This window comes from Sander lucioperca, chromosome 3 (genome assembly GCF_008315115.2).
Source record: "Sander lucioperca isolate FBNREF2018 chromosome 3, SLUC_FBN_1.2, whole genome shotgun sequence".
In the NCBI taxonomy this organism is placed as follows: domain Eukaryota; kingdom Metazoa; phylum Chordata; class Actinopteri; order Perciformes; family Percidae; genus Sander; species Sander lucioperca.
The window spans coordinates 35,965,892-35,984,710 of record NC_050175.1 but is presented as its reverse complement, the minus strand read 5'-3'; the positions used below and the strand labels follow the sequence as shown (position 1 = coordinate 35,984,710).

At 40.7% G+C, this 18,819-nt stretch overlaps 1 pseudogene; it reads right to left on the bottom strand.

The window, feature by feature from the left end:
• Positions 1-7,109: 7,109 nt before the first annotated feature.
• LOC116041208 overlaps positions 7,110-18,819 on the bottom strand; it is a 21,170-nt pseudogene continuing 9,460 nt past the window's right edge.

Below are 18,819 nucleotides of genomic sequence, written 5' to 3'. Positions count from 1 at the left end.
TTTAGGGTGTATTTTCAACCACAGATGCATTGTATAGTCCCTAACATTTAGGGTGTATTTTCAAAAACAGAGGCATTGTATAGTTCCTCACATTTAGGGTGCAAGAAGGGAAATTAGCAATCCTTATCTACAGAAGTGACAACTCAACTTAACTCTGACACCACCCTCTGGAAAGTTTTTACATTTACTTCACCATGACAGGCCCTTTGAGGCAAATTTGTGATTTTGTGCTCTATAAAAAAATATTTTAGGAAGCCGTAGTGGCGGTAGATTCCAGTGGACTAGATCTCCGTTTTTCTTTTTTCTTCAACTTATAGCAGAGCACAGCTTCAGCTGATATTACATGAAGACCACCCAAACACAGAGCAATTAAGCAGTCTCCCAGGAGACCAGCGACATCTCCTTGAGCTGTGACTTGAGAGGCAAAGACAGAAATTGGTTTTCCTGATACTGCAGTAACCCTTATGGCACAGTGTTGGCCCGTTCGCCTGCGTTCTGCTCCATCACACTGATCAGAGCTGACAGGAGCATCTAAAGCTGCTGAGCCTCAGCTCCTGGACCAGCAACTATCGACTTGTCGGTCATCAAGTCTCTCAGGCACCTAAATTGATCTTAACGCACAAATGCAGAGACACAAAACCCACAACTTCTTCAGAGGAAGCCTCTATTAAAGAGTAAATCAACTCTAAATCATTGTTTCAGTACATGCCGGGCCACACCCCAGTCAGGAAGATCCAAGCAGGTGTTTCTAATTAGCTGTAAAATGCAAAACACTTGCCATGAAATTAGAGAAAATCTTCAACCCCGGAGTTGTTTTATGATAACGTTGAGTGTTTTTATTTTATTTAACTTCCCTCTACCCGCTTCATCTGCTTCTACATCATGAGATACTTTTCTACATTTAGGTGGTTGGTGCTTTTTGATTCAAACTCAAATGTCACTGGAGGGCTCACTGTATTTCACACAGTATTATATACAGCAGCATTGCATTCTGGTCCTTTTCCTAACCCCTTGTGGGAGTAGAAATTGGTTTCTCTGTGTCTTATCTCAGATAGATTTGTCCCAGTGTGATTTAACAAAGACAGAAGCCCCTCACTCTTTGATTTGGACGTACTGAAATCCAGATGTTTATCACTGAAGTTTTAGATCCCTGAAAATGTCTGATAACTCCACTGCAGGTGTTAGTGGAATATCTTAAAGGGATACTTTGATATTCAACCAGCTTTGTATCAAAATATTGGTAGTATGTGTAAATGAACTATGTTATATGCCCCTCAATCTTACCAGCGCCCATATCTCCCAGTCCAGCATAATGTTCTGCCACTTGGCAGCACAATTGTGCATAACTTTTCGAAGATATCTTACAAACCGTTGTATAAGGATACGTCGTGCAAAACGATGTATGTGCACAATTTGACACTAGAAGGCTGTTTACCGAACAAAGAAAGAAAAGAATTACAACTTCAGACGATGAAAGTTTAAAAAAAATGAGAAAGTGAGATCCAAAAACACCCCTGCAGTTACCACTTCATCGCCATAAGTGCCGCCAAAGAGAAGATTGTAATTTAACATTAAAAAATCTTACCTTATCATTAAAAAAGTACCTGCAGCAAGTGAATCACAAGTACTCACTATGAAGAATGCCCCCTTTCAGATTATTATAACTGGTAGAAATAATCAACTTGTAAACTGAATTTTTAGAAAAATAATAATACTTATTATTATTAATAATTATTAATAAATGTTGTGCAGGAAAAAGTGCTATATTTCCCTTTTGAAAAAGTGCAGTTGCAGACAACTGAACTACTAAACTAAAAAAACTAAAAACTGTTTTGCACCTTTGGTTTTTGGTGTTTGGCCAGTTAATGGGGAATAAAAAAAATAAATACACAAAAAATGGAGACAAAAATAGAAATTATTTCAGCTATATAAGGAAAAAAACTTTTAAATGCAGCTTTATTGGGACCGGGAATCCGCACTTAATGTTTGCAATATTTATAACAGTATACCTTTAAATCTACACTGTGTTACTATAAATATATTCATAGAGGGGAAACTCTCCTCTCATTACCTCCATCTGAGACTGCTAATGACAGCCAGCCCACATCGGCCACATAATGAGCTTGAATGAATTGTGCTCTCTTCTATGGCAACACTTTACATCCCATAACAAAGAGTGAATACTAAGCGCGCGCGCACACACACACACACACACACACACACACACACACACACACAGCCACCACCATTTACACAAACAAATGAATGGACAAAACAACCACATGAGTTGAATTTTAAGTGAACGGCCGGACGTGATGGAGAGCGAGCTGCTCACACATCAAACACCTGGTGGATTCAGTTTGTGCCGTGAGCTGCAGCTCTCACCATATGAATCCACTCAAATATTAGCAGCACGTCAGGCGCATTAGACAAGGACACAGAGTTGAAGAAGAAGAGAACAGATGATTACAGTGGATTTTTTTTGGTTACAGAATTAAATACTTGGTTAAAATGTCGGTTGAATATCAGAATTAGAGAATTGAGACTTGTAGTGACTCTTACTGCGCTGTATGTTTATATGAGGCCTTATCAGAAAAAAAATGCTGCTCAGTATTATCAGCAGTGGTGGAAGTAGCAATAACACAGTGTATACTAACAAATTAAAATACAAAAACTAAAAGTACTTATTATGCAGAATGGACACATTTCCGAATAATTTATATTATTATTATTGGATTATAATTATTATATAATTATATAATCACAATCGTCTTGGGCAGCGCTAAGCTCCAGACGCAGCGACGGTGGCTCTGCTAAATAAATAGTCTCGGGAAGGAACTTGTTTTGGTGGAACATTTGCACCCTGCAAAAGAAAACTCCACATACAATATAAGTGAAGTTAACTGTTCACACAATACAGTAACATGAGCTATTTAAATTATCTGGATACATCGTTAAACATCATTTGCTCTTACCAGTGTATCCCCGTCTGTACTTCGTCCACAGCAATCCCACCAATCGCTCCCAAAACGTCCCAGTTAGAGACTAAATGTCATAAACATATTCTTTGTAAATCTTTACAGTTATTCCCCAAAAGAACCAAGCAGGCCTGGCTTGTTGCACGATCCAAAGTTTCTTCAAAACTTGCCATTTTCAGCGTGTAGCTTGCTAGTTCGCAGTTTGTGGTTGTTGTTTCCCGAAGCGAGTTTGAAACGGCAACACAAAAAAGCGGAAGGTGAGGGACATGTGGGCTAACCGGAACTATCCAGTAAATTAATCGCCATCGATCCATACTACATTTTTATAGACAATGTTGAAATCTGATAATTAAAAAACAGGCAAAAAGTATTGATAAATGGAAGAGTAAAATAAGCCACATTAATAGTGTATAATACCGTTATTAGGCCAATAATACAGTAAATAAAGGTACTAAATATTAACAAAATAATCAAATATACAATTAAAAAGGTTTGTACAGATTTTTTAAATGTGGCTGTTCCTTCATATTGGAGGTTAAACAGTAAAAATTTATTTTATTTTGTTCTGAGACTAGACGGTTGACACTTAATAGCTAAATTCATACATAGAATATGGTGTTGAATGATTAAAAATATCAGAAATATTTAAAGATGATTTAAAGTACGGGTGTCACACTGGAAAATGAGAATCACATCAGGGGCCAGATATGTAGAGTTTATTGATGATGATGATTTTATTTAATCAGAAAAAGTAAAATATATTTGACTGTATTATTGCATGTTCCATTTAGCGCTTTCACATAGAATTTGGTCCACATGAAGCCCTAAAAAAGTCGGCAAAAAAAACTTGAGTTGTCATCATAGAATTTAGCAAAACATCATTCTGATTACATTTTCAAAAGTAGGCTACCACACAGCTGACTCACAGCCACCTGTTTCACAGCCTGAGTATGAAAACTCTCTGCTTCTGTGGGAATTTCTGAGTTTCAGAGTTGGCAAATCTGCCAAATTCGGCTTTGACTGACTTGTAATTGGGGTTTGCAAACATTTTCCTGTCTTTTTGGTTGGGCGCACAAGTAGGCGGGCCAACATTTATGGGGAACCTACATTGATTTGCGGACCTGATAAAAAAATTTGCGAGGGGCCGGATTTGGCCCGCGGGCCTTGAGTTTGACATGTGATTTAAAGGATCTCATAATGATGACATTCATTCTAAAACTGTAGTCAAACAACATTATTATCTTCTTTTTTCAGTCCATTTTAATAATTCGGTTCACTCTGTTGTTTATTTATGAATTGAAATTCTTTGAGCAACATTAGCACTTCTGAGACTCTGTACTAACCCTCCACACCCAGGCTAATGGGAGTCCAAACGCTGTTTCTAAAAGCGTTTCCTAAACGCTGTTTTGATTCTGACTAAAGATGAGGGGAAATCTAAATCAATTGCCTGTGATGTGAAGTCAACTCTTTTAATTGTGTGTCCCTGTGATTGTGTGTGTATGTTACGTTATTATGTACAAATATAAATGTTTCCGGAGATAGAATGCAACAAGCTAGGAGCTGATTTGTGTCAAGACATTCCAGATTGCCTCTGATGTGTCAGCCGGTCCTGATGCTCTGTTATGTTTTGGAGCAGACTCTCACCCTTTTTTTTTTTTTTTACTTTGTCGGTCTACTAACTGCTGGCGTGCAATAGAGCCAGATATGAGATAGGAATGTTAGAATGGCAACGTATTCCATATATCAGCATAATCCAAAGCCTGCGGGCAGATCTCCTCGCTCCTCTGAGTCGAATTACAGAGTGTGTGTTGTGTGAGCAGTCAGACTGTGTTGCAGATAGAGCCCCAGATTCAGCAAGCACCAGCCACCTCCTCTCATCCTCGCTCTGACACCCACACACACACACACACACACACACACACACACACACACACACACACAGAGGCAGGGTAGATGATTTGTACTAATGTAACGAGGCATGCTGTGCCGCTGCATTGTTGTTTACTCTCCGTAACATTTTCCCTCACATGGATAGTTAACAAGGCAGAATGTATTTAATGGTGTGAGCAAAGGGGGGAAAAAAATGCTACCACTTTCTTTCTTTCACTTATACGTCAACCCTGCCTCTGCAAAATGTATTTATATACTTCTAATTTGATTTGCAAATTGCTGCCTGGATTACAGTCAGTGTGACAGTTTATAAATCAGTAAATCCTCCAAATTAAAATTACAAAATACCTCAGAGAACGAGTTGTTTTCTGATCTGACACCTTCCAAATCTATTACAAATCACTGTTACAAAAAATAAAAGTGCTTTTTAATCCGACAATGTTGAGATTCAGTTGGGTTAAGGCATAAAAACAAGTCAGGGTCATGGTTAAAAGAAACCAAAATGCTTGCAAAAGTCCAACATTTTGTTGACCCATCCACTTGTCCATGACTTTGTGGCTTAAAGCTTTAGTACGTAGCTTTTTGATATTAATGAACGTCCTTTACATTCAAGCCGTTGCCAAATGAGTTGCTACAAAGCTAATGAAGACTATCAGCTCCACACAACTCTCTCTGTATCTCTCAGTATGACTATGTTCAGAAGATTGTGGCGTCCGGCGGCTTTCCCGCGCATAAACTCGAGTGAAGATAATTGCCTCTTCTGAAGAGTCCATCATGTTTTTTTAATCCTCTGTGTCCTCCTTGGCTACTAGCAACTGTGTGAAGGGGCTGTGGGTTTGGGTCAGTCATGGAAGGCTTGTATCATGTGGACACGCGGACAATTTTGTTCCATTACTTAGAATTCCTCATAGGGGCGACAGAAACTACGCACTATAGCTTTAAGAGTTTATGGCACATGGACATTACTTTCTACTAACAATCCCACAACGCAATGAGTCACATTGCATTGATGTGAAAATGACCGTTCCATGCAAAATTTACGATGATTCATGAGTGTCCAAAATCTCAATGTACTGCTCGCTGTAGAGTGAACTATTATATAGGGAGTAGTGATTAAGTAAACAAGGGATTTTAGGAACAGCCATAATTCCTGCGGCCATTACAGGTGTCACTTGAATGTAAAGAAATGTTGTCTTGGGGCACGACTGGTGCTGTCACAATCTCTAAAGGTCCACATCAGTCTGATCTTTGTGAATATTTCCTTTTTATCAGAGGATGAATCCTACTGACTTTTGGGGATTTAACCCTCATGTTTTCCTCGGGTCAAAGTTTTTTATATCAAAAATATGGGTTTCTTTCAACCAAGTTGCCCCAAAATGAACATGGATGCATGGATGTACGTTGTATGTAACCCATACAACATTCTTCGCAGGTAAAATTAATGACTACTTTCATTGAATTGTGGGTGTTTTATTCAATTTTATAGCATTTGAAAAAATGTTATGGTTTCCAAACAGTATATCCTGACTAAACTTTGACATACACCAGTCTGTGATTATCCTCTCAACATCCTCTGATCTTCACTATTAGTCAAAATAATTCATAATTTCAGCTCTGTTTAACTCATAAATTAGGTATAATTTCATATAAGTTAGGTTTATTGACCATGAATAAAAAAAAACATTGGAAAAAAGTGCCCAAAAACTTGATTTTCAATTTTTATGAAAGTTAATGGTCGACAGGAAGACAACACAAGGGTTAACTGACTTTTCTTCCAGCGCCAGCTGCAGTTTGACACTTTTTTTTAAAGTGTTGTGTCTCTACAACTATTGGATGGACTATTGGACTATCCTATGACTTTGGTTTTTCCCTGACTTTTCCTTTAGCGCCATCATGAGTTAACGTTTGTGGTTTTGTGTGAAATGACTCAGGATGAAGTGAAATAACTTGACTAAATGAATGACTTTTCGTCTATCATCAGATCAACATTTCAGTTTGTCCAATACTTTGGATTACGACTAATGACATCAGCCTCAGCTGTACAGTGTGTTTAGCGCTAATAAGCAAATCATGCTAACACACTAAACATGCTAAACTATGTGTTAGTCTTTAGTTTAAAGAACCAGCAGGCTGCTTCTGTGCCCTCGTTAAAGGTATCAACAGACAAAAATGTCAGTGAATCAAAGGTTTGGGGTTGTAGTCTGGGAGTCGCAACAATGATGTGTTTTAATACTTGTGTCATTATGGCGTGATCATGTCCGGCTTAGCGATGTGCCGCCCTGTGGACTCTTTAAAGCTACTGATCAGAGGCTCTGAGTCTGTAATGACAGACAGAGTGGGAGAAGCATGTTGCTCAGTGCCAAGGACCTTCTTTCTCTCTGAACACATCTGCTTCTCATCTTCCCACCTCACTTTGATACATCTTTTACATGAACTGCCGCTCTGTCCTTCTCCCTCCCTCTCCCTCATCATCCTTTTCCTCGTTAACCAAACCCCTTCTCGCCTCCTTGCATCCCGTTTTACAGATTCTTCAGACATCAATTTTCTTCATAGGAATAAAAACTGATTTCACAACACCGCATTTATTTCAGTTACCTTGCACGGCAGCTGTGTTCTTGGGATATCACAAGATCACGCGATAATTAAGGGATCACATATCACATGAAAAATCCAGCTCCAACCTAATGCGTTTGTGTCTGAACTACCAGCTCAACGCACTATGCACTATATTGGAAAAAAATGACATTGTGATATTTTTTTCCTGCGATATGAAAAAAGACAAACTTTAATTTTTACAAGATTACCTAAATAGCTCTATTTGGAAATAATAAATCATTCTCAACTACTGGGTTGATTTTGTAGGGTGCATGTAGGGGAGAGGGAAATTAGGCAGAAATACACTGATTAACACTATTGTATTCATATAATACTATCAATCCAGGCTAAAGTGAATGATAGTAATAATGCATGCATGTTGCTTCCTCTAAATTTCAGGTTGTGGTCGACTAGCGGGGCCTAGCCTTGGTTGTTTGATAAATTGATCAACATTGATTGTGATTGGTGGTTGGCTGTGCATGCAGAGCCTGCATGTCACGCTCTATCAACAAACTGTGTGTATCCAGGAACAGTTAAAGCAACACTATGTAACTTTTAGCTGCAGCTGTAGTTCCAATGAGACAACCTGTAGGGGGACCGAAGCGGAAAAGTTACATAGTGTTGCTTTAAATCAGTGTAAAAAATGTTATAACAGACACAGACTTCTGTTGTACATTAGTGTTACGTTTCCAGCGTCGCTGCTCCGAGCCGTAACGTTAGTTGGGACAGACACCTTGTTTCTTTAGGCTAACTTTATTAGCTTTAGCCTGGCTGGTAGCAGCTTTCTGCAGTAAAAAATGGCCGGGAGATGTCGTGATAACGTTGCATTAATCAGGTGATCTATATTTAGTTCGTCGACTACTGTTGCTTCACTACCCATGGAAAAGCATGTGCATCACCGTGTAGCGGCAGCGGCCGCTTACGGTACTTTTCTACACATGGAGAGCCTCACTTCCCATGACAAACCCCGTTGGACTAAGGTTGCGTCACATACACGTTACCCACATGGCTACCTGTCTTAAAGGGGAAGTGTCGGCCGGTAACAATCATGTTACCAAATATCGTGCAGCCCTAGCGTCCGGTGAGGAGCTACTGGCAGCTATGGGCGTGGTATAGGTGTGTGGGATGGCCGCAGCTGTTACTTCAAAACAACAATGGCGGACGTGATAGACAGATGACATTGGAAGGATGGGAAAGCCCCTTGAGATGTAGCATCTCATTTTCGAGGGGGTCCTATAAACACAAATACATAGTTATAAAACACATACAAACAGAACAGCGTTACATAACAAACGTACACTACAAATACACAGATACAGACAGCTTGCTCACCCTCTCCCACCCACACCCCCAGCTGTTACACAAAATAGAAATTAGATACAATAATAACCTGGATAATAAATCGATTCCATAAGAAAAAAAGAACAATTGAAGCAGTTTTGTCTTCAGCACAAGTAAACAGAAAATAGGCATAAACAGTTTGTTTTAAGATGAGAAAATAAAGATGTCCTGAAGCAACGGTATGTGGTAATAGATCTCAGAGACACAGGAAGATTATTCCAATCAGAAGGAGCTTTATAGTTGAATGATCTGCGTCCAACTTCTTTGAGAATTCAGGGGACAAAGAAAAATGGATATCACATATGTCTGAGTGGTTAAGAAGATCTACATGGAACCAACAACTGTTTAAGTAGGAAGAACATCTTTAAATTAAAAATGAAAACATTTCCCTACAAACTTGTGGAAAGTTGATTCAATAGCTGATGGATGCATTTCTGATACTTTTAAAATGAACTATATACAGTATTTCATATGCACACACTATGTAATTTGAATAAGAAAGAGACTTAGTAACAGTGTATCACCGGAGAGTTGTTCTTGATGTAGCAGGAAGCTATAGTGTATTAATGATGCACTCTGCAGTATTCATGCTAGGTTTTCCTTTTGTTTCTTTCTGCGCCTTCTTTCTTGCTGTGCCTGTCTTCTTCTTTCCTCCATCCTCTCTTCATCCCATCTCTCCCGCCTTTGTGTTTCTGAGGTGTACTTGTGGACCAGAATCAGGTCTGATCCCAGTTACAAAAGCCCTTCTTTCTCTCTCTCTCTCTCTCTCTCTCTCTCTCTCTCTCTCTCTCTCTCTCTCTCTGTCTCCTCCCTCCATCATCTTTCAGTTCATCCATCCATGCATCCTTTCCAGTCCCTTGTAAAGCCAATTCCATTCACACCCTGGAAGAGAGAAGTGTGTGTGTGTGTGTGTGTGTGTGTGTGTGTGTGTGTGTGAGAGTGTGAGATGGAGAAAGTGAGACAGACTGCGAGTGAGAGGTGAAGAGGCATCATCAAAACAAGGTGCACATTTAGATTGGATAGAACTTGAGGGAGACACAAAAAGAGGACGACAAGGGGGGAAGCAGTTTCGGAAAAAAAAAAAGATGTTGGACTCGATTCAAAATAGCAGCTGGAGTTTTTCTCTCTCTGTGTGATCAAGTGACCAAAGACAGACGGATCAGGCTGATGTTGGCCAGTCGTCATCATCGCCTGGAAGAGTTCACTTTCTTTGCAAAGCTCGTTGGAAATCATATCTGTGTTTAAAAGAATAGTTCAACATTTATGGGATGTACACACATTTGGTTTCTTGACAAGAGTTAGATGAGAAGCCGGTTTGTGAAGTATGGAGCTAGAGCAGGTGAATGTCATGTTAAATAATATTTTAGACTTCGTATTTTAGAGATACTTCATCAATACGCCAACTCTTCCACCTCAGACAAATGCAAAAACTTTTTTTTGCGATATTTGGAATTCTTTTGCGAATTTTCTGCAAGATTTCTTTATAAAATGCACATAGTAGCCTGGTTGACACCAGGGAAGGTTCATTCACAGCTCATTTTCAAAGGGGCGTCACCAACGGACGCCGCTCAAATGCCTCTGGGCGCAATTGGATAGTCCTTCAACCAATCAGACCAACGATCCGGGAGACGTAGTAGCGACAGCGGCATCAACGGGTTGCTGCGCTTCGGTGGCCGTCATGTTGAACATAAACAAAAAGCTGCTTGCCGTCGCTCCCTGCGCTATCGTCATTGTGTAAAGCCCGCCTCAACGGTTGTGATTGGTGCCTCGATTTGGAAAAATTGGAAATGGGCTTGAATGGGCTCTTGGCCAGACAAAATTTGCAAAGCAAATCTCAAATTTGCTGGAAGTTCATCAGGGTTTTCCCAGGCTAGTACTGCTGGTGTTTTAGAGAGATTTTGGACTAAATACTTTGAAAAAAGAATTGACCAAAGAAATATCAGTATCAGCTTTCAGCATCAGGAAGCTCTAACTGAAAACTGTTTGTCTGCTGTCCAGGGGCTCCGACTACGAAATGTGTGTGTGTGTGTGTGTGCGTGCATGCACCGACGCATTCTCCCCTCTCCTCCGTTAACGTGCTGTTGCTAAGATACCAGCTGCTCATCTTTACTCCTCCAGACACAACCAGCCTCTGTGAGAGAGAGAGAGAGAGAGAGAGAGAGAGAGAGAGAGAGAGAGAGAGAGAGGTGTTTCTTCCTACCCCCTGACTATCTTTGACACACACACACACACACACACACACACACACACACACACACACACACACACACACACACACACACACACACAAGTGCATATGCCTGCAGATCATTAGATGAGAGGGATGCCATCTGTAGAAATCATACCTCCACAGCCGCTCGTCACCTTAAAGGTCACTGTTTGACAAGGAAGAAAGGTGTTTTTTCTCTCCTGCCTCCCACTCGCCTGCAGACACATTCCTGCCTTCTGAAACCTGGAGACAAATTAAACAAAAGCGTCGTACTGACCCAAGAGCAACTGAGACGCTTCAAACAAAAACATTTACAGTACATCCCACAACTCTTTAAACAAATCCCCGCGACACCCCTGCATGCGGTAGGTAGGTAGGCCAGGCGAGAAGGGAGAGATTTGCCTATGTTTAGCCAACACATTTATAAAAATTCAAACACACTCAAACGGTAATTTTCAGCATTTAATTAGTATTCATTTTTTTAACATTCAAATTCTATTAGACTTCCGAAATGTGTTCCAACAGCCCTAGACTTGACTTATGTTGGTGGGCTAATTGTTGCCTGTAATTGAGAAAAATGATATAGGCCTGCCTTCAACAGAATAAAATATCTATAGGTAAAATAAATGACATACAGTATGTAGCCTACCCATCAACAACAATCGGCAGAATCTGTTGTACATAACATTCAACACAGCACTGACGTGTAGTCCAACTCTTCCTGGTTGAATTACCAATAAGTTATTAATGCATGTTGCTTATGAGGAAACACGACCCAGAAAGTGTGCATATGCCTGCAGCTCATTAGATGAGAGGGATGCCTCTTAAAATAAGCTTCTGTGAAAAGCCACTTTCAGCTGGTGCTAACATTTTCGGCTAATTTTAGTTTTTTGCCAGGAAATGATGAGAGCGGGCTGAGCTGGGAGACGAGTCCCGTGCTGCTGAGTGATGAGTCACTTCAGTCAAATAAACAGCAGAGAGACGAGAGTAGCGAGAGACCAGCAAAAGCAGAGAAATTATCTGTTTTATGTGGATTTGTCCACGCACTTGATGCTTTACCAGTTGGATGAGGAGTTGGGGATACTTTGCTTTCTAAGTATCTAAAATGTTGTATCCATGACAGACCGAAAATCTACTTTGAGTTAATAAATGTCCAGCAAACGGAAAATATTGCATTTCTCTATTTGTTGTCCAACAGCCATGAGCGTCCAAGCTACTGTGCTTCTCTGTCACGACTGCTGCCCTCAGTTGTTTTTACTCTGGCTCCGTCGAGCCCCCCTGCCTCCAGCCTCTTTCCCCCCAGGCCCATCATGAGAGAAGAACTTCCCAGACCTGCATTCTCCACCTATCCACCAAATGCTCCTGCAAGCATCCATGCACACAGATCTAGTCCAACAACTCATCTCATAATGTACGATCAGTTCAATCAATCGACCTGACACATTCCTTATTAAAGCTTTGTGTGAAACTTTAATCAAACAAGTAACACCAGTACAAGGTAGTCTTTTAATTAAGAAAAAGTGACACAAATCCACAACTAAACACAGACATCTCTGCATTTATAAAAAAGAAAGAAAAAAAAGCCTTTCACTCTAACTGAGACTTCTGTGTAGACAAGCTGTCACAGTGCTGTGAAAGCCTGGTGCCTCGTGGCTGCTATTCCAGTACGCCACGGTCCTGTCTATAACCTCAGGGTGACAGCGTGTGCGTCAGTGCGATGCCTGGGTTAAACTGACTGAAAAAGCAGGAGACATTTTAGAAATGTGTGAGTGAGATACAGGTGAAAGTACATTTACTCAAGGAATGAACTTCTTTTTACTTTTGTATTGAATGCAGGACATTTACTTGTAATGGAGTAATTTTTTTTATATTGTTGTACTGGTACTTAACTATGTAAACTAGTCCGGTTACTTCTTCCACCACGCTGAAAAATACAATTGTTCTGCTAATGCACTGAGTCGATACATAAAATGTAGTGTAAAGGTTTTGTGCATATTATCCACAGTAGTGATAGTGAGAGTTATAACCGCCTAATTGTCACACCTATCTAATAATCGGGAAGTGTGTGTGTGTGTGTGTGTGTGTGTGTGTGGGTCTGTCTTTGAAATATCTCTGTGAACCGTTCAATCTACTTCACACTTGGTTTCATGGGTACCTAATGAACTTGGGGTTTGGATTTGGCTTTTCGTGTCGACCCTTCACAATAAAAGCCCACTTGAATTCACTCAGAGCATTACGCTAAGAGGAAACTCAATAAAAGCATTTTCCCACGCTAAAAATATCAACAAAAGCCAGACGCTATAGTCGTATTACGTTGCTGTGAGCTGTAAATTCACCACTTCTAACAGAGGCAGAACATAACCTAATCTCTGAGCTTCCTCCGCAGCAGTGTGCAGATAGGTCTGGCGATGTCTGGAATGAACACCTCTGCTGAAGTGTTAATTCATTAACGATAATACGAACGAGACAACACCGCCATCATTAAACGCTGACTGTGGCGATATCAACATGCAATATTGTTGACAAAAAGACAACACTAAAATGTACAAAAATGCTTTATTTGCATGCCTTCCACCTGTTTTGTCGTTGCGTCCTCGCGGTCCTCTCTCTCTCTCTCGCTCGTCTCTCTCTCTCTGTCTGCTGTCCTGTGGGTGTCTCTCTCTCTCTGTCTGTCTGTCTGTCTGTCTGTCTGTCTGTGTCGGTGTCTCTCTCGTCTCTCTGTCTCTCTGTCTCTCTGGGCACACACTCACGTCCCGAGCCTGGCTGAATGTGAGTTTGTCTCTGTACTCTCGGTCCGGTCTGGTGGTTGATTAACGCAGCTTTTTGCTGATTTACTCTCATAATGGGCCGGATGGGTACGCGCACTGCCATGAGGCAAATGTGTGATAACTCCATATTTTAATTGTGATATTTTGTGATCAATATTTGAATCTGCAATGTTCTCTGTCAGTGTAAATGTAGTAGTATAATGTCTCCTCTGGTGTAGAAGTACACTGTAATTCGTAGTAGTCTATACAGTGGAGATGCATATTAAGTAGTTTGGGGTCCTTCTCTAGTAATTTTGGGGTACATTTGGTTCTGGAGAATGCTACACGACAGCAATACCACAGGCAAAGAATTGGCCCGTTCCACAACATGCACATATGAACAAGCACTGTACTATGTTAAAATCCACTGAACTTTGAAAGATGGCTTTAACCTGTGATTACATTTATTCTGTGACTGTCGTGTCTGTAGATAGTCGTGTAACCATACAGTAGTATCCATTAGTAAAACAGAGAACTGTGTTAAATCACACTGCTGAGGAGAACATGATCCAAACTGTACATCCCTGTTGAATGTTGGAGGAGTACTGCTGCCCTCCTTTTGGTGGAAAGATAAATCACATCTTTTAGTTTTGTAAATTTTGTTAAACAAATGTTTGACTTTATTTAGAAATGATAACTAAACATGGCTAAGTAACAAAGGGTACATATTCAGTACAACAAAACAAATAAGAAATTCAAAACCCCCAAAACTTCAAAGACAGTTGGCACAAGTGTCCTAATATAGTTATTATAGCCAGGCAATTTAGAATTGTTTTGTTATGTTTTTAAGCTTTCCTCTATTGAATTTGTACATATTGTACAAATTGTACTATAAATTGATATTTCTATTTTCATGCGTAAGCATTTTTGCGAACTCTGCTACAAATTATCATGCAAAACAGTTATTTAATTTGATGTCTTGTTTTTCACAGATTAAGGAGCATTCTGGGTATGAGTAGGCTACTTTAACTTTTGTTTTTAGTAGCATTTTCCTGTATTAGCTTCTCTGCATTGGCTTCCTGTAAAATCCAGGATTGAATTAAAATCCTTCTCCTGACCTACAAAGCACTAAATGGTCAAGCACCATCATACATAGAAGAGCTTTAGTACCTTATTGTCCCACTAGAGCACTGCGCTCCCAGAACTCAGAGCTACTTGTGGTTCCTAGAGTCTCTAAAATAGAATCGGAGCCAGAGCCTTCAGCTACCAGGCTCCTCTCCTGTGGAACCAGCTCCCACTTGGGTTCGGGGGGCTGACACCGTCGCCACATTTAAGAATAAACTGAAAACCATCATCTTTGATAAAGCTTATAGTTAGGGAGTGAGGAGTTGCAGCATAGTAGAGTAAGTAGAGGGAGGCAGGAAGTACAGCCCGTTCCGGCAGGGGAGAGTACGAACCCGGTCCAGGCCCTCTCTTTAGCCTGCCTCTCTTAGTTATACTATTATAACTCTAGACTGCTGTGGGAAGCTCCTTCCAAGGACACAATGACTGCTCCCTCTTCTCTCTTTTCACTTGTCTCCTTTTGTGTGCATCTTAGTCCCAGAAATGCCTGTTACTAACCTAGCTCTGGGGAGTTTTCTCCCCGGAGTCCCTTTGCTTCTTCTGTCACCCAGAACATCGCCTTGGAATTGGGTGGCACCTACACCGGGGTCCTGGGTGCAGCTGACGCTATGGACTTACTACACCCTGCTACGCTCTGCGTTTCCCCGCAGTGTCCGACTGCGTCCTGCCGCGTCCAACCGCGTCCACCCAGGCTGCTGTACCACACTACACCCCGTAACGCCCTGCTGTGCCCTACTATGACATGAACTACTATGACTACCATTGTGATCACTGCTTCACTATCTTTATTATGCACTATTCTGCCACCATTCACCACTCCCCCAACTGGTGCCGTCAGACACCGCCTACCAAGAGTCTGGGTCTGTCCGAGGTTTCTCTCCTAACAAAAAGGGAGTTTTTTCCACGCCACTGTCGCAATAGCTACTGCTAATGCTTGCTCTTGAGGCAACCACTGTAATAGTTGGGCTTCGTAAAGTACAGAGTTTGGTCTAGACCTACTCTATCTGTAAAGTGTCTCGAGATATCTCTTGTTATGATTTGATACTATAAATAAAATTGAATTGAATTGAATTGATTTTGGCGATACGACTTCTGTACTTATAACTTAACTACTAGAAAACAGGACTTTTATGGAGTATTTTTTTTAATATTGTGTGGAATTGTTTTACTTAGTAAAAGATTAAGATGCTTCTTCCCCACATGATAGTTGTTGATATCAGAACTAAATTTTCCTCCGATCAGAAGAAGTCATTCATGCAGGGCTGTCCTGAAAACAACTTTTCGGGTCCTCATCACATTACATTCCCCATTTAGCCTTTTGACTTATTCAGACTCTCTAATCTTTTACTCGCATCTAAAGCTTCTACTACTACTATAAGGTTTAATGAAACATTTTAAATCGTTAAAGCCTTTCATATGAAAACAGGTGGTGATTTGACTGGAAAGTGAGGTAAAATCCTTTTGGCGAAATCAAAATTACTTAACACATTTTTGGTAGATTAGACATGCATAAGGGCAAACATCAAACTAACCTAACAATATGATTTGGATTTGGTAATTATTCTCAGACATAGTGTTACATTACAAGTTTTTTATGAACTATTGGAAAAGCTCATGAACCCACTCTTAAGGTTTGAAATGAGTTGAGAACAAGATCTAAGGTGATCATCCTGAAAACAATTGGAAAGAAAAAAATACCTTACATGTGCATAAACACTCATGAAAGAGCGCTCTCTCTCTCTCTTCTCTCTCGCTCTCTCGCTCCTCTCTCTCTCTCTCCTCTCTGGCAATAAGCCGGGGAATAGGGTGTGTATGAAACAGTACAGTCATTCTCACTACAAATTCTACCTTAACGAAAACACAATTGTGATATAGATGGATCTATGTGGTTATATGCAGACTATATTCAAATCACCAATGGTTAAAAAGAAACAAAAGTAAACTTAAGTAATCTCCCATTCAGGAAAAATGCATTATCCCCACATTTTTCTTCCAGTTGTTCTTCTGGGAGATTTTCTCCAAATCTCCCCGAAGACTATGGAGAAAGGTGGGGGATAATGGCATGTTCCCTGAATTGAGATTCCTTAGTCATTACTTTTGTTTCTTTTTCCCATTTGTGCTTTGAAATATAGTTGCAATATAACCACATAGTACCATCTTAATCCAATTTGTGTTGTTCGTTAAGGAAATTTGTAGTGAGAAATGACTGTACTGTTTCTAAATCACCAACCTATGTCCCCGTCTCATTGCCAAGAGGGAGAGAGAGAGAGGAGAAGGAGAGAGAGAGAGAGAGAGGCTGCTTCTCATGAGTGTTTTGCCAGTAAGGTAGTTTTTTTCTTCTAAAAATGTTTCAGGATGATCACCTTCAGATCTTGTTCTCAACTTCTTTTCAAACCTTTAAGATTGGGTTCATGACTTTTCAGAGTCGTTCATAAACTTTAATGTGGCAACATCTGAAGAATATTACAATCCAAATCATATTTTAGGGTTAGTTTTGATGGTTGCCTTATGCCGGTCTAATCTACCAAAAATTGTTTAAGTAATTTTTGATTTCGCCACAGGATTTTACCTCACCTTCTCCGTCAATCACCCCCCATGTTTTTCATATGAAAGGCTTTTAACGATTTTAAATGTTTTTCATTAAACCTTATAGTAGTATAAGAAGCCTTTAGATGCGAGTAAAAGATTAGAGATTTCTGAATAAGTCAAAAGCTCAATGGGGAAGGTATGTTGATGGACCCGAAAAGTTGTTTTTCAGACAGCCCTGCATGACTTCTTCTTCTGAGGAGGAAATTTGTTCTGATATCAACACTATCATGGTGGAGCATCTTAAATCTTTTACTTAAGTAAAACCATTCACACAATTTTAAAAAATACTCATCAAATTCCTGTTTTCGAGTTCAGTTCAAATACAGAAGTCTATCGCCCAATCAATTCAATTCATTCAATTTTATTTATGTATCAAATCATAACAGAGCATCTCGAGACACTTTAAGATAGAGTAGTCTAACCAAACCCTGTCTTTATAAGCCCCACTTTACGTGGTTTGCCTCAAGAGTGCAAGCATTAGGCAAGTAGTCTATTGCACAGTGGCGTGGAAAAACTCCCTTTTTGTTAGGAAAACCTCGGACAGACCCCGACTCTGGTATCCGTTGTCTGACGCACCAGTGGGTGAGTGGTGAATGGTGGCAATAATGTCATAATAAAGATAGTGAGCAGTGATCACAATGGTAGTCATAGTAGTTCATGTCATAGTAGGGCACAGCAGGGCGTTACGGGGTGTAGTGTGGCACAGCAGCCTGGGTGGACGCGGTTGGACGCGGCAGGACGCAGTCGGACACTGCGGGGAAACGCAGAGCGTAGCAGGGTGTAGTAAGTCCATAGCGTCAGCTGCACCCCGGACCCGGTGTAGGTGCCACCCAATTCCAGGCGATGTTCTGGGTGAAGAAGAAGCACAGGGACTCCGGGGAGAAAACTCCCCAGAGTAGGTTAGTAACAGGCATTTCTGGGACTAAGATGCACACAAAGGAGACAAGTGACAGAGAGAAAGGGACGTCTCATGTGTCCTTGGAAGGAGCTTCCCACAGCAGTCTAGAGTATATAGTATAACTAAGGAGAGGCAGGCTAAAGAGAGGGCCCTGGACCGGCTCGTACTCTCCCTCTGCGGAACGGGCTGTACTTCCTGCCTCCCTCTACTCTCCTCTACTATGCTGCAACTCTCACTCCCTAACTATAAGCTTTACTCAAGATGGAAAATGGTTTCAGTTTATTCTTAAAGCGACGGTGTCCGCCTCGCCGAGACCCAGTTGGAGCTGTTTCCTACAGTAGAGGAGCCTGGTAGCTGAAGGCTCTGGCTCCCGATTCTACTTTAGATACTCTAGGACCACAAGTAGCTCTGAGTTCTGGGCCGCGTGCTCTAGTGGACAATAGGTACTAA